At 36.6% G+C, this 16,808-nt stretch overlaps 1 pseudogene; it reads right to left on the bottom strand.

Moving 5' to 3' along the window:
• Positions 1-4,975: 4,975 nt before the first annotated feature.
• LOC149148955 (uncharacterized) lies at positions 4,976-14,481 on the bottom strand (annotated as a pseudogene).
• Between the last annotated feature and the right edge of the window lie 2,327 nt (positions 14,482-16,808).

Below are 16,808 nucleotides of genomic sequence, written 5' to 3'. Positions count from 1 at the left end.
TGAGAAGAGATGTGGCAGCTACATGCCTCTAAACTATGTTACAATGAGGCTCAAGGGCCTATTTATTATTGAAAAACATGAGAAAACCCTAAACAACCAAAACCCTAACCCCATGAGATGTAACAATAAGAGTTTGTGGGCCCTGTTAGGGTTAGTTGGGTAGCCAACTTCCTGGGGTCATAACTCGGTCATACTATCTCCGTTTGGCGCATACGATACCTTGTTGGAAAGGTCTCTTCGAATACTACATGATTTTCTATAGGCCCTTGCCTATGGCCATGGGCCTATAATGAACGTAAAAACAATGCCATTTAGGGGGTCAAAACTATTCCTGAAGTTCGAGACCCGAAAAACTGCTAAAAATAGTAAATGTTGAAATAAACAAGGAAACAAATGAAACCGACTAGAGGTTCTAGGTGGAATAGGTGGGTGGCCACCAATATCCACCTGGATCAATTTATATTCCCATATGGGAGATCAAGATAGTTGAAGTTGTTAGAGCTTATGTTGTAGATATCAATTATTCAAGACAAACTATAAGTCAAAAATAGTTTGGTAGTGTTGCTTTCAATGCACATGTGTTAGAGGCATGTGATTTAGATGCATATGAAGACACATGATCAAATTGAATGGGAGAATGTTATAACCGATGAGTCTTTGATGAAAAATGACAAATGGATTTAGTTTCTTGACCATAGGAAAATAGTATGGAGAAAGTGTTGATGTGTCTACATGACTAAACTTACATATGAAGGCATTGTTGAAAAAAAAAATGTAATTTTATAGTGAAAGGATTTTCTTAGCGAGAAGGCATTAACTACACTAGGACCTTTCCCCTTTTCCAAAGACAAATTCTATTCAATTATTTTTTCACTTGCTACTTACTTTGGATGGAGGTACGTGATATGGATGTCAAAAGTGCTTTTCTACATGGTGATCTCACTTAGGAGATTTATATGGAGAAACCCATTAGTTTTGAAAAATATGGAAACCTATGTTACCCTTAAATAGGCCCTGACGACATGGAATGGGAAGATTGAACATTCTTTCCTCAATCTTGTTTTCAAATGTTGTAGTTTGATCATGGTATCTATGTATTGCATGTCAATGGGACACATTAATTATTGAATTATATGTGGATGACTTGGCCATTAAGGGAAGCAACGATCATTTCATTTTGGGTTTGAAGAAACAATTAGCATATGTATTTGAGATGGCTAGCATTCATGTGTTATATTTCTTTTTGAGCATTGAAGCCTTACACTTTTATGATTGTATCTTCATTTCATGACCTAAATATGTGTTAAAATTTTCACATAAATTTAGAATGGAATATTGAGAACCATGTGCCAAACTTATATAATCGAGAGTGAATCTAAACAGGAACGTGATTATCTAAAAGTTGATGGTACACCCTATTTACAACATGTTTGTAGCGTTATCTATTCAATTGAATGCAGACCTTATATTTCTTTTGTTGTTAGCATGGGGTTCCTAGTTTGTGCAAGGTTTGTGAGAAAGTCACCGTCATGCGAGAAAGATAATTGTTCTTTATACCAGGGCACTTACTAGCTTGGTATAAAGTGGTGTAGTAATGAAGTAAACCAATTAGTAAGTTACAAATACTGATATCATGGAGATCGAAATGACAGGAAGTCTACATATGTGGGTGTGAATCATTTTTGTTATAGACCCATATTCTCGTTTTGTAAAAAAGTCAAAGGTGGTCTCTCTTTTGATAATATAAGCAAAATAATATGGTGCAGTGCATGTTGGCACATAAGCGATATGTATTCAACATCTCATGGGTGAATTTAGTTTTCTAGTCAAGGAATTGATCGTGATATATTGTGATAATGAAAGTGTGCTATAAAATGCAAATAATCCCATTACCATAGGGAATCATGGGTAACTTCATGCTCATTACTTGAGACAATTAGTATAGGATAATGCCGTGAATTTTGTTTATGACAAGATATATGATTAGGTGGTTAATATATTTACAAAGCCTTTATTCAAGGCTAAATTTGTGAAACTTTGGGCTTTGCTTAGGCTTTAGGAAGTTGCAATTATAGATTGGGGTGGGGGGTAGGAGTGTGGTGTATAAAAGTATTTTAACCTCCAAAACATTCATATTTTTATGTCTATGGGAATGTGTTGGAACAACAATTTATGTAAGTTCATCACACCTCTAGATCTTCTAGAGATAGACAAAAAATGATAATTGACAAATAGAGTCAATTAAGTGGTTTATTAAGTGATCGACTAAGTGGCCAACCAAGCATTTTACTAGTCGAGGAACCAAAACAAAACAATTGACTAGTGTATGGAGTAGGGAAAAATCAAGTAGTTTTTTATGCACCCTTGTTAATCTATGTGGACTTCATATTCCTCACTTCAAGGAAATTGATTACATCTTCGTGCTATATAAGATGAACTCATAGGTTGATCTAAGCATGAGATATGGATATGTGTGCTATATGTCATGTATGAGAATCTTTTGGTTTCATATACTTTTATCTTGAGGTAAGCTTGATTATTCTTAAGTGTTGTAATAATGTCTTCAAACACTACTTCTCTCTTGGAATACTAGCTCTAATCTATTTTATCTTACAATTCTCCAACATGAAATAGGGATTTCAACCACTTCTTGGAAATATGTTGGTGTTTACTATGCTCAACAACAAAAGATTCTTCATTATGAATTTGGAGGGAGAAGTTGGAGATTTTACCAACACTCAATTTATTTAATTTTTAATGTTACTATGAAGTTTTATTTGTTTAATCTCTATCTCGATAGTGAGGCTTGGTTATGGTGAAGTATCAACAACTATGTTTTATGGCTTTTATGAGGACATGAATAGTTGTGAAACCATTGGAATCTAAAGCATTCTTTGTGAATATTGATGAGTTGGTTAAGGCATGGGATTACCAAACAAGAATGGATATTGAATGCTTCAATTGATTGAAGGTGTTTCTCATAGCAAGAGAGAAAAAATATTGGTGAAGGAACTAAATCTATTTGCTCCATGACCATGATATGCCTTGGTTTTTGTGGGCAGAGCATTGCAACACTGTCATATACTCGCAGAATAGAAGCCCACACAAAGTGTTGGGCATATTGACACTAGAGGAGACATCGAGAGCGAGAAAAGGCTAGAATGAGTTAGCAAGAGTGAGATCAAGGAAAGCGAGATAAACAAAGAGATCAAGTTTCTCAGAGCGAGTAGGTCGGATTTTCTCTTGTGGCAAGAGGCCATGTTTTCTTTGTGTAGAATTTCTTCTATTGGGCCACACGTGTGGGTCGTACAAGGCTTGAGTGAGAGAGAGGGTCAAAATCTTTTTTTGTGTATTTTCCGGAGCAAAATTTTGTGTTATTACCATAAGAAAATATTTCTCCTGAAACTGAATAAGAAGCCCAACATGTGTTGCTTTTCCCCGCACTGAAGTTTCCAAAGTATATTTGTGTTGTTCTCTATATAATTGGTTTCATATATTGTTGTTATTGATTTCATGTACTTTTGCTTCTATGGATTATTTTGTTAAAAATCCATAATATTTATTCTTATAAATTAGATTATAAAATATTGTTTATCTAGATTATGATTATTTATTAAGACAATATTCTTGTAACTCAATTTAAAAAAAATAACATAAACAAATCATATGCAAAAAATTATTATAAACATCTTGTTAGCAACAATCCATTATCAATTAAATCCAACCATCTTCTTAATACCAATCCATTGTGAATTAGATCTGACCAAGGGGTTTGAGAGGAATGTTATTCTATCAAATCCTCTTTTTGGAAGGTATTTCATTAAATGAATCCATTGTGAATAAGATCTAACCAAGGGGTTGAGAGGAATGTTATCCTATCAGATTGTCTCTTTACAAGGTATTTCATTAAATGAATCCTTGTGAATAAGATCTAACCAAGGGGTTGAGAGGAATGTTATGCTATCAGATCCGTCTCTTTGGAAGGTATTTCATTAAATGAGCAAGTTGATATTTTCACTTCGGTCGTCACTTCGGTTGTCACTTCGGTTCAGGGTCAGGATGATGCTTATTGGTACCTCAGACTCGAAGATGGTTTAAGAAAATCTAGGGTTGGAATATTCCACTCAAGCTAAAATGTTTCGGCTAATTGGATTGGAAAAACAAGGTGTTGGCGTGGGACAATTTCTGTCCAAGGGGCTTAAGAAGTCCAGGCAGATGCACTTTATGGGGATCTGAAATGGAAGATGTGCCCACCTATTTCTCAAGTGCTCATTTGCAATGTGGTGTATGATTATTCGAGTACTTACGATGACAGGTGTAAAGGTCCGAGCATATAATGTATTATAAAATTATGACAGTTGTAAAGGTTCGAGCATATAATGTAGTGTAAAAGTCCATGCATATAATGGATTCGTGTTTATTTTTTAACCATTTTATATTCTCTTTCAAAAGGATGGTTTAAAAAAACACGTATGCGTAGGCTTTTACACTAGTATTTGTCCCAGATGTTGCAAAGGAAGCGACGTAAGGCATAAAATAAATGGTTATTGAAAATAAAAATTAATAAAGAAAATTGCATGCAAAGGTGGAAGATAAAGCTAAATGTCTTACATTATCTGATGGTTGTATTTCCACATTTAAAATTAGATTATAAATGATGCTTTGTACATAGATCGGACACTTACATCTATATCCCATGAGCTAGCTCTTGATCATCTAAAATGTTTTTTAAATTTCAATAAAAAATTACAAATAATAGATTATAATGGATATAATGCTCGGTGGCTTTCTAGCCTAACACTAGGAGAATCAAAGAGCAGAATCACGGGTGTGGTTAGGCTAGAAAAATCACAGGTGTAATCTGTGGAAATGGCACACCCGCAGGATGAGCGAAGCAGAGATCCATGGGTCCTCGAAATTTCAGAAAATTCAGCTGAACTGGATTTGGGGTCCCTCGGTTATGCGCAAGAAATGCCTACCTGAGGGGTGTGTAAGCACCCAAAAGAAAACTAAACTGTGTGCCAAAGTCCACCATGGTCTTCCGACACCTGCGTTGTCTGGCAAGAAGATAGTTGGTGGGATTGAGAGCAACCAACATCCAACCTTGATGTCGTAGAGCCTGACAGTGTAGGCCACTCTGGCAGAGTTGCACAACAATGGCTTCTTCGAGCTGAAAGATATTTCCATGGATAGAGGCACAATCCTTCAACAATCGTCTTAGATAGAGGCAGGAAACATAGGTCTTTCTGGTGCATTAACTGAAGAATGGAATGCATATATTCTTCAACCTAAGGGGGGATTTTCAGAACATTTTGATAGAATGGTATCTTGATCGGAAGGGCCCCGAAGTGTAAGAAGAATTCCCTCTGGGCACGGATGTCATCAACAAAAAGTTGATGCAGCTGTTTGAAAAGAAAAATTGTATGGGTTTCCAGAACGAGTCTATGGGAGGAATGCCACCATTGAAATCAAACTCTCAATAATTTTGAAGGGTATGTTTCATAGATTTTGGAGAAAGCAATTAAATATTAACTAAAATTTTTGAGCTTGATGAAGATGGTCACTAGAGAGGTAAAGAAAATTACTAACTTGGGAAACATTGAACTAATTTTTGGGTTAAATAATAAGGGTGCATTAGTCTTTTTAAAAGCTTCATGAGTCAATTGTTGATTAGAGGCTAGAATTTAACTCGCTATGTGTTTTCCAGTGAAATTCATCGGTTGCAGAGATGACTTGTAGATGAATTTTCAGAGAGTAGATTACCTAAGTGATGAAATAAATTGCTCCTCAAACTGATTTTGTTTCCTAGGACCACAAATGCCACTATGAATTAACGCAAAATCTGCGTTGCTCTAAATTTAGATATTTCAAAGCTATCCATCTTTTGCTTTCCAAAAACACGTCCTTCAGCTCTGATTCCATGTTTTCAAATTGAATCACATCAGCATCATGTTATCATTGGAACTAAATCACATATATACTATAAAATGAGATACTGACAATTTTATTACAAAGACAATGAAAAAGCAGAAGGATTTGGAAGTGCATAACAGATAATAGAGCTTTTAACACTAAACATTCCAATTCCTATATAATTTTCTTATTATTAATAGAAATAAAGAGTCAGTGCATAGCCTTCCACACAAAAATGGATCTAGAGACTTATAAGACCAAACCACCAGAGACAACCATTGGACCATGCCTTAGAACTATAAAAAGGTATGGGTACTTGCAGCAGTAAGATCAGTGTAAACCTGATCCATACAATGTTACTAATCCAGTCTAATAATAGCTACCACTGCAAACCATAACAGAACAGTCTAAAAATATCATGCCACATGGCAATAAACACCGTACTTAAAGAATGACAGGCATCCTCTCTAATAATAGAGACCACTGCAAGCTATAACAGAACAATCTACAAATATCATGCCACATGGCCCTAGTTGGTTATTAGAGCATGATGGAATTTATCTTTTGTCATATCTTCACTTTTATATATAGACTTCTGTGTATGCAAGTTTAGCCTCTTAGAATCTGAAACACCCATCAAACTTCAAAGTGCCTCTGCATATCATTGATCACAAAAAAAGAGTTTGTGAACAGTTGAACAAATACGTGAATACACACTAAGAAACAAAATCTGCATAGCATATTGGCAGAATATCGAATATAACAAAAATTATTATGCATTCAACCTTTATATATTATTTTTGAAGCCAACCACAAATGAAAAAATCTTTCATGTCCTCAATAATGGCGACTAAAGTAAAAATATGTTAATGAATGTCAGCAAAAATAAACATGTGTATAACATGTTCAAGTATGTACAGCGTCATGGCCTAATGACAGACTTATCAACTAACTTATTCAATTGTACAGTACAGGGCCTAGATTTTGATTTGATTTTGGGATCTGGCACAACTGAAGTACCATCTAATTCATCAATATAAATAGAATAATATTCTAAATAACTAAAAAATAAACTTTCTCGGAACAACATATATGAAACTTATCCAACATTATACATAACAAGGTACTAGCCAGCTTTTGTGCCACTTTTCAACACAATGCTTTTGTTGTTGCATTTTGACAAGGAGATACATGGAGGAGTGTGCAACCTTGTAAAGATGGGGCAGCCATCACAATATAAGATATCTCCACCAATAATAGCTATCTCACACAAGAAATAGAGATTAAATGATCCCTCCAACCTATCTCCACCAATAATAGCTATCTCACACAAGTAATAGAGATTAAATGATCCCTCCAACTTTTCGAATCACCTATATCAAAACATTTGCATCTGCTTTAACCGTTCAGCCCTTAGTGGGTCTGACTCTGTACACAACTTGATAATCAAAATATGGATTATGAGATCATGTGACCAAAACAAACCAAAGAAATGTAAAGATTCCTAGACCACTTTTCTTGAAAATAAAGAATAAAAAAATAGCAGATTAGCTTCCAGCAGTTATAGTAACCTAAAAGACTTTGATGAATCAAATTTATTAGTATAAATCAAACCTTTACATGAGTGCTAGGAAAAAAAGATGTTCGAGGCATTTCCTGTACTTCACTTGACAATTTCTTTTTTGGCTTTCTCGGGATGAATGCAGCTTGATGAGGTGTTACAGTAATAAAAGTTATTCAATAGCCACAGTACCAGCATCTGTGAATACCTTCACTTGGATAGAGAAAATCAATGGCCCTTTGTGGCTTCTTTCAAAGGATTTCTCTCTGCAAGAACAATAGAAGAATGTTGTTACAAATATTAAAATCACTCACAAAATATGTAGACCAATAGAGAATGATCAGAAAATACGCAAATCATATATACATACCAACAGCCCTAGCCCTAGCCTGTTTCAATCTTCTACCAAAAATGTGTAATATTCAAGATCAAGGTATCCAAATGTACCCTTCACATCTGTTGAGACATGGGTTGCTTCGCTTGAGGGGCCAAACCTAGACAACCCAAGGTCTGATAGTTTTTCTTCCATCCATTCACTTGAAAGAATATTAGTAGTTTTGATATCTCTATGAATTATGATAGGTTTACAACCGACAATGATTATGCAAGTATTCCAGTCTTGATTATTATTTTTACAGAGACATTGACATTAGTCAACTCATTTACGTAAGATACAAAGTCTAAATTCATGGTTTTTTCAAGAGGGAAGGACACTCACCTTGAGATTCGTTCAATACAATGTCAAGCCTTGTTTTTCAGTCAGCCAACTCCTGTAAAGCATTTGGCCCTCTACAACAAGAAAATAATAGTTAAGAATATATATATATATATATATATATATAGATATATATAGATATATATATATATATATACATATATACACACACTGTACGGTAAGACAACACACACACACACACACACACACACACACACACACACACACATATATATATATATAGATAAATTGAAATTGTTTTTCCAGATTAAACACAAGACAAGATAGCCCAGGATTTGACCCATACCATGGAGAATTCCCCTCAAGTTTCCCTTGGACATATCCTAGTAAATCAATTTCTGATTTCCTCCTTCACAAGAATATCCCACAAAGGGCACAAGATTTTTACGGTGCACTTTCGAAAGCATAGTAACTTGTATTATACCTTTCTTTTCAGTGAGTCACAGTGCCCTTTGCACATATCTCTTTTTAAAAATTCCGAAATGTTTCTCTAGAGATAAAAATATTTTATCTTTAATTAAAAAAACCTTTCTTGTTTATATAGGAAAATGTGAAACGCTGATGAATTAAGCACCATTTTGCAGATGGCCATAGAATACAGGCCCAAATCCTCCTCTGCCAATTTGCCTTCCAAATCCACCAGTTATTTCCTTGACCTCATCATAACTAAATTTTCTTCATTGAGGTGATGATAAGTCATGGCCCTTTGTGGCTTCTTTCAAAGGATTTCTCTCTGCAAGAACAATAGAAGAATGTTGTTACAAATATTAAAATCACTAACAAAATATGTAGGCCAATAGAGAATGATCAGAAAATACACAAATCATATATACATACCAACAACCCTAGCCCTCCCCTGTTTCAATCTTCTACCAAGTACTGTTGCAACAGTAATTGACAAAAGCATTAATATTATCCCTCCAGCGACTGACAAACTGATTATAACACTTTTACTGATACCAGGTTTTGATTTAGTGCACTGATTTGCGTCGCCTTCACAAAGAAGTGTCTTTGTGGATTGCCCGAAAGCTTATCAAACATAAAACACAATCAGAATATTGAATCTCAAATTTAGAGATCTCTATGATAAAACTATACTAATTTTCAGTAAAATGATCCATGTTGGAGAAGAGAATTAACCTGATCGATAAGTTTTTGTTGTTTCTTAAAATAGCCGGCACTGTACCAGTTAGATTATTGTTCTCCAAATTCTTGGATTGCATCTCTGAATATAAGCCGTGCGTATGTGAGTACAAAGGTAGCCTTACTAGATAAATATAACATCTATCAAAGAGAAATTCTACTCACAGTTCTCTCAAGTTCGTCAAATTAGCTAGAAATTCTTGTATTTGTCCAGTTAAATTGTTTTCAGACAAGTCGCTGCACAAATATAATTTTCAAAGAGCATAGTGATTAGACTGCATTGTTGATTTATATATTGAAATTCGATTCTAACACTAAGCTAGAATTTCCACTTACATTATAACAAGGACTGTGAGATGGGTAATACTGGAAGGTATACTTGTAATTCCTTTGCTCGAGAGATTCCTGAGATCGAAATCAATCAAATGAAATGCAGAACAGATTTCTGAGATCTAAATAAACTAACTAAATATATAACTTGTAAAATTTTAGAAATTGGACCAATGGAAAACCCATAAAAGCTGGGTTTGAATTACTACTCACAAGCTTTTGATTCTGGGGGATACATCGTTGTTATAGCCTAACCAGTCCCACAAAAAATTAACGGGTAAGCATGGATCGCCAGCTGAAGGATATGTGAAATTAATATCCAACTGAATTTCTCTTAAAGCTTGCACTGTAAAATTGAACAATGAGATAATTTCAATAGATCCCTCCATAAGATTTTTGGGTTTTGACAAGAAGAAAAAAAATGACCACTACAAAGAAAAATTGAACTGATAAAAGCTTCTGATAAATCATGGAATGCATACCATCTTGAGCGAATGTGCCATTTTGACGCAGATCACATTTATACACTCTTAATAAAAGTATTAAAAGCATCAACATTCAACCATTTTCCTATGCAATGTGACCATGAGTGCTAAACAATATTTAGTTGATCAATTGGTGTTGCAGACTGGCCTGGCAAATCCAATGCGTGAGTTCTGGGGAGATCAGATTCTATCCACAAATTCTGCTGGTGGTAATTGCCAATGATATCCAGATACATGGGCACAGAGTCAGAGTTCGTGAAGCAGTAAATTGTTTTGTTATTTTACACACCTGTAATCTCCTTTGGCACTGGATATAGTGCCTTGTGGCTTTCGAGCCTAACACGAGTGAAATCGAAGAGTAGAGTCACGAGTGTAACCTCTGGAAATGGTGCACCCGCAGGATGAGCGAAGCAGAGATCCAACCCTTTGGAAATGGTGCACCTGCAGGATGAGAGAAGCAGCAACGATCCATGGGTCCTTGAACCTTGATGTCGTAAGGTTTGACACCGTAGAGCTCAACAGTTTAGGCCACTCTATTGAAATAGGGCAGAAGAATGGATTGGGTATACGGGGCATGTAATGGAGATATTTGTAAAATGGGGAGTCTCCAAACAGGAGAATGCCCGCGAATTGTGGGTAAAGAACATGGTCCGGAATGCAGTAGGAAATGAATGACAAAGAGCCCTTGCTCATACCCATGAGAGTCGGGCTGTCAGTATCGGTAATGGCACACACTCGAGACAAAATTGGGGATTTTCAGAACAGGGGAGACATGGATTGGACTGAGGTTCACAGAACCGAGGACCCCGTCTGTGAAGGGCCTGTCGACATAAGAGTAGCAGTATTGGCAGAGGCGGTTGTTGTTACACGCTGTGGGAACTAGAAAATCGTTGGTCTCTTTTGTGCAAACGAATGAGCTGCAGGGGATAGGTCAGTAAGAGGTGGAGAGAATGGGGTTAAAAGTGGAACCAAGAGCCAATAAGGGATTGCATTCCAACCATGACAACTCGCTCCTTGTATCGACCACCATTTCTTGTTTCTGAGGTGGGTTGCCCTTGGACCACCATTTCTTGTTTTTGAGGTGGGTTGTCCTCAGAAATGCCCATTCAACATGGGAATAACCCTCCAACTGAACACACAGAAGGAATAAACTTGCAACTGAATTACAGAACAACCCTAGGACCTACACGCAGGGCAAGAACAGAGAATTAGGGTTAGATGCTGCATGCAAGAAACAAAGAATTAGGGTTAGATGCACCCAACGAAGCCACAAAACAGAAATGGGACTATCGTTATAAAGGTGCAAATCAAGATTTAGTTGACAGTTAGTAGTATCTAAGGGTGGAAAAACATTTAATCGTCTAATAATGGATCTGACAGTCAAGATTATGACAGAAAGGTAGTTGGGGGAGTTGATTTCAGAGGGGAACACCTTACGGTGTAAATACATTATATGCTCAGACTCCGAGGTATCTTTTCCATAATCATTGGAACTCGAATAATCATACATGATTCCGAGGTATCTCAAATTCCCTTGCAAGGTATTTCTGGCGAGATATGATCAACTGCTCATCACTTGTCAATATTAAATTATCAACATATAAAATAATGTTAAGAATTTTACCTTCTATCAAAATATAATAGAGGTTCACATCTGATTTACTTTTGGGGAAACCCAATTTAGTGAGCTAACTATTAATCTGAGTGTTCCAAGCTTGGGGGGCTTGTTTGAGACCATACAATATTCCCCTGAGTATATACACATAAGACTAACAATCAAATGTCTCAAATCCTTCTGGTTGTTTGATTACACTTCCTTCTCAATAACACCATTGAGCAACACTGTTTTTAAATCCATCTGGTGGATCTTCCACCCCATCTACACAACTAGTGCATGAATGGATCTAATGGATGCATACCTTGCTACGGGAGAAAATTTTTCCCTCAACTTGAGAGAACCCTTTGGCCACAAATATGGCCTTATGATTTTCTATGCTTCCGTCTACCTCATGCTTAACCTTGAAGATCCATTCTGAACCCATAACTGATTTATCTGTTGGTCTTAGGACTAGTTCCCAAACACTATTCTTCATGATGGATTCATGTTCTTCCACCATTGCATCAACCGAAACTGGTTGCTCAACTGCTTCCTCAAAAGAGGATGGCTCAGTCTCTACAAGCTCAGTCATTAAATCCATGTAGCTAGTGTAACTCTTAGGTGACCTCCTTTGCTTGCACAAATTTGAAGGAGCTCCCACATTCTCCCTCACATCCTGCATCAATCTATCAGCTTCCTTGGTTCTTTTCCTATCTTCTCTGTATGGTTCTGCTTGAGTGGATGTATCCAATCTGCCTCCTTTATGCTCCTCCAGTTGTGGCTTCCCTACAACTTCTTGAGGCTCCTCCTTTGGAGCTAAAATATCTCCTTCTGGTGGGATTTGTAGTCCCCTCTCAAGGGAGCATCTCATTTCTTTCTCTTCATCAAATTTTACATCCATTCGCACAAACATCATTATGAGGGAATGTAAGTACACCCGATAGTTGTGTGGAGTTTAGTGTAACCCACAAAAACTCCCAACACTGTTTCCAGTTCAGGTTTTTTCCTTGAATCTTTGGAGACATGGAAGTAAACATAGGGTACGACACATCTGACTTTCTCCTCGAGAAAGCCTCCTCCAGTGTAATCATACCAAGAATCTGATGATGACTCTAGTTTTTCAAGTAGACTGTTGTGTTACATTCCGCTGCCCACAAATTTAGTGGCAGGCCTTGGTCATGTAACATAGCTCTTGTATCTCCCACAATGCACCAGTTCTTTCTCTTAGCTAACCCATTCTGCTGTGGGTTACGGGGAGCTATCGGTTCTCTTTGAATTCCTTTGGCAAAAAATTCCTTGAAGTCATTGAAAAAATATTCACCTCCATTGTCACCCCTTAGAGCCTTCATCTTCTTATCAGTCTCTTTCTCAACTAGTGCCTTGAATTCTACAAATTTTGAGAATGTCTCATCCTTCTTTTGCATGAAGAAGATCCAAAACTTTCTTGAGAAATCATCAATAAAAATAACATATTACTTATGTGTGGGAGTGGAAGCTATCGAGAAGGGTCCACAAACATCAGTGTGGGCTCTCTCCAAGACTCCATTTTCTTTGTTGTCTTGATCATGGAATGATGATTTTACATACTTCCCCAAGGTACAATCCTTGTATACATCATGCTGTTCAAGTGATCCTTTAGGGAGGAAGGTCATTATTTGTTATATAATTTTAAGGGTGCCATGGTGCAAATGGCCCAACCTACTATGCCAAAGTTTATCGACATCTCAACTCTGCACTTTCTCTGCCTTATTGCTTAATGAAACACAATATTCCGCATCAACTTTATATAGGTTATTCACACAAACCCCGATCTGCTTCACCTACCTAATAGCTATGTGTCTTAGAAAGGCTTTCCCTTTACTAAAGATCACAACATAGCCATGGTCTTCCAAAAATTCTACAAAGATGAGGTTATTCTTCAGGGCTGGTATAAACATAACATTTTTGAGGTGAAAATGGGATCCCTACTTTCTCTTAAAGGTTACTATGCCAATCCCAGTAACACTGTACCTTCCATCGTCTCCAAGCTAAATATGCATCCGGATATATTTCTCCTCTAGGTCATTGAAAAACTCTCTACACCCTGTCATATGGAGCAAGGCACCTGAATCCAAGTACGACACACTCCCCATCACAGTGTTGTCCATGCATGCAATTAGGGTAAAGTTTAACTCAAACTGTGAAGCTAATGCGTCACCTGCTGCTCCTCCCGAGGTTTTCTTGCAAGGATTTTTTTGTGGACACTTTGTAGCATAGTGCCCGAATTCATGAAAATTGGAGCATTTTATTTTGAACAAGTCTTTCTTCTTCCACCTTGCCTGGATTCTGGTTTGGTTTGATATTTCTTCCTTTTTCCCTTCTTGCCCTTTCCAACCAATGTAAAATTTTCTTCATCTTCTCCCTTGGATGAACTTTCATTTTTGGTATTTCGCCTGATTCTTTCTTGTACCAAATCGTACCATAAGCGTTCCCAATTCAGTAATTTCTTCCTCCCATTCACCGAGCCCTCATAGCTATGCTAGATTTTGGGAGGGCCTAGAAGCGCTAGGATCACCATGTCATCTTTTGCAACATTCACACCAACCCCTCCAAGCTCATCCCGAACTTGTGTAAATTTGGTGAGATACTGTGGAATAGTATGCACCTTAATGTTTTGAAGTTTGTCTTTGAGAGCCACTTTTTTATGGTCACTGTTATTCTCTAAAAGATCAGTCATTGCCTTCTACATTGCGAAAGGAGTTTATTTTCCATGGATATTTGAGACAATTGGGGCTCTCACTCCCTCTAGGATTATTCTCCTCGCTTTGACTACATATTTCTTCCTTTGGACTAGGTTATGGGCATCAACCGATCCTGGTTTTGGAATGTCTGTCTTGACATATTCCAACAATCCATTGTCATCAAGCACTACCTCCATGCAATCCTTCTAGGAAATGAAATTCGAGCTGCCTTTGAAGGCATACTTTAATCTCAGTCCATTGAAGGCCATTCTCCCAACTCTGATGAAATCCCGCTACACTGAGGCTGCAAATTCGATCCTCCTGAGGAACAACTTCAAAATTCTTGTTTTAATGTGAATCCTGCTTTGATACCATGTATAAATATGGTGATATAATTTCAACTTCTCAAGAAATTTAATCTAAATCAAGAGACACAATTCTACTCTACTGCTCTATGGAAATTACTTCACAACTTAGAACAACATTTACAAATATGCATCAATCACATACACAAGTACACAAATTTATCTAGGAGAAACCAATTGGTAAAAACCCTTAAGCTTGCTTGCATTAATCAAATGAATAGAGAATGTATTACAATTTCTTGCTCGCTCCGAGCTCAACCTGCAAATGAATAACTGTTCTCTATGCTCAATGAAAATAATTGACCCATGCCTAGTCAATTTATCTCTCCACCTGAGCTCCTATTTACTTGCACAAATCACGAGGAAATTTACCCCTATTCTTTAGGAATTTCCTCCAAATTTATTGCGCAATTCCCAAGGATTGATCACTGATTGCATGAAGCACATGTACACTCAAATCTAGTCAAAAACTAATGTTACATTGCCTTGGAATCTCCACCACAACTGAGAAATTTGAATTCCTTGCATGCATGATCTATTTTTGCTTGATTGATCAGTTAACTAGAGGATCTCTGAGTTAGATTGTTGTCCCACTGCACCACTGACCTCTAACTAGTTCTATTAAATGTTAGAAATAGTTTAACAAAGTACAAATAGAAATAACTGAACTGGATGGCTACAAATTAACAATCAGCACATGCATAACTGAACTCCAAGCCCTATAACTCGAATTTACTGAGCTAATTGAGTGACAAGATCCATGTCACCTTAGTTAACTGTCTCCAAGTTGTCTACTGATGTGGAAATTTCAAATTTTCTTAATTTGACCAAGGTTAAGTCAAATTGAACCTTTCTTGCTACACTTCTCAACAGAAGGGACTACGACCGAGCTAACCAGAAGAGGTGGTACTAAAGAAACAAGATAGAAAAATGTAGAGGGAAGGAGCTTTGAATGGAGTAGAGAACTAAAGGGATAAAAGCAATAGTAAACACCAAAGAGAATTTGACCTCAATAATGCATATTAGATTCTTAGGCTTGAGAATAAGAAACACAAAGTAAATAGACAATACCAACAATAGGTTATAACCAATTTCTTTTTACTAGATCATGAATTGTGTGCTTGCTCTAGTCATTGTCTTTTGGTTCTTGGAGATGATTCCCTTGTTGGAGTTCATTCAATATTCTCTCTTGGACCCTAGAGATTGTGAACAAACAATAAATTCTACAATCAATAGTGGAATGAGAGCAATGGAGGTCCAGGTTAGGAGGGCCCTGGACTTCCTTCACTGGAGCGTCGGGGAGCCAAATGTTAATGGGGAAAAATCCCACCTGCAGCTTGGCAAGAACACAAAACGGGTAGAAAATGGAGTAAGCTCAAAGAAAGTAGGAAAACACAAAGGGTGCAGGGGTTACCATATTAATTATTGGTGTTGTCATGACTTGTAGCATGTGTCACTGCATGGGGGGAGGTGGCCACACCACCCCCCTCTTTAATGCCTCGAGAGGTGGTGAGTTGGCGGGCTGCTTTCGCCCCCAGTCCACTTGCTCTGTCTAACACCCCCATTGAGGTAAATTTTTATTGCTTTTAATGCTAAGGTGTTCAAATATATATATATTTTTTATTATTGTTTATTTTCATTTTTATTTTTTTTATGTTCAACCTAGTATGATAGAGATGTTGTAATGTAATGTCTTGTAAACACTTTGACTAAAAATAAAAATAACCCATGTTAAAAAAAAAAAAAAACTTCAAACTTCAAACTAAAATAATAAAAATAATAAAAATTACTTTATTATTATTATTATTTTTCTTTATTTTATTTGGGTAGTTATTGTAAACTTGATTTGGTCAAGTAGTGGGCAAAATAAAATAAAAATAAAAATAAAATAAAATAAATAACTATATTTGTAATTGTTTATAATTAATGTTGGGAACGGGTCCCCTGGGGTCAATTAT

Source organism: Pinus tabuliformis, chromosome 9 (assembly GCF_031772625.1).
Source record: "Pinus tabuliformis cultivar Carrire ecotype Pingquan chromosome 9, CPIR1, whole genome shotgun sequence".
NCBI classification, from domain to species: Eukaryota; Viridiplantae; Streptophyta; class Pinopsida; order Pinales; family Pinaceae; genus Pinus; species Pinus tabuliformis.
This window is presented reverse-complemented; position numbering and strand designations above follow the sequence as displayed.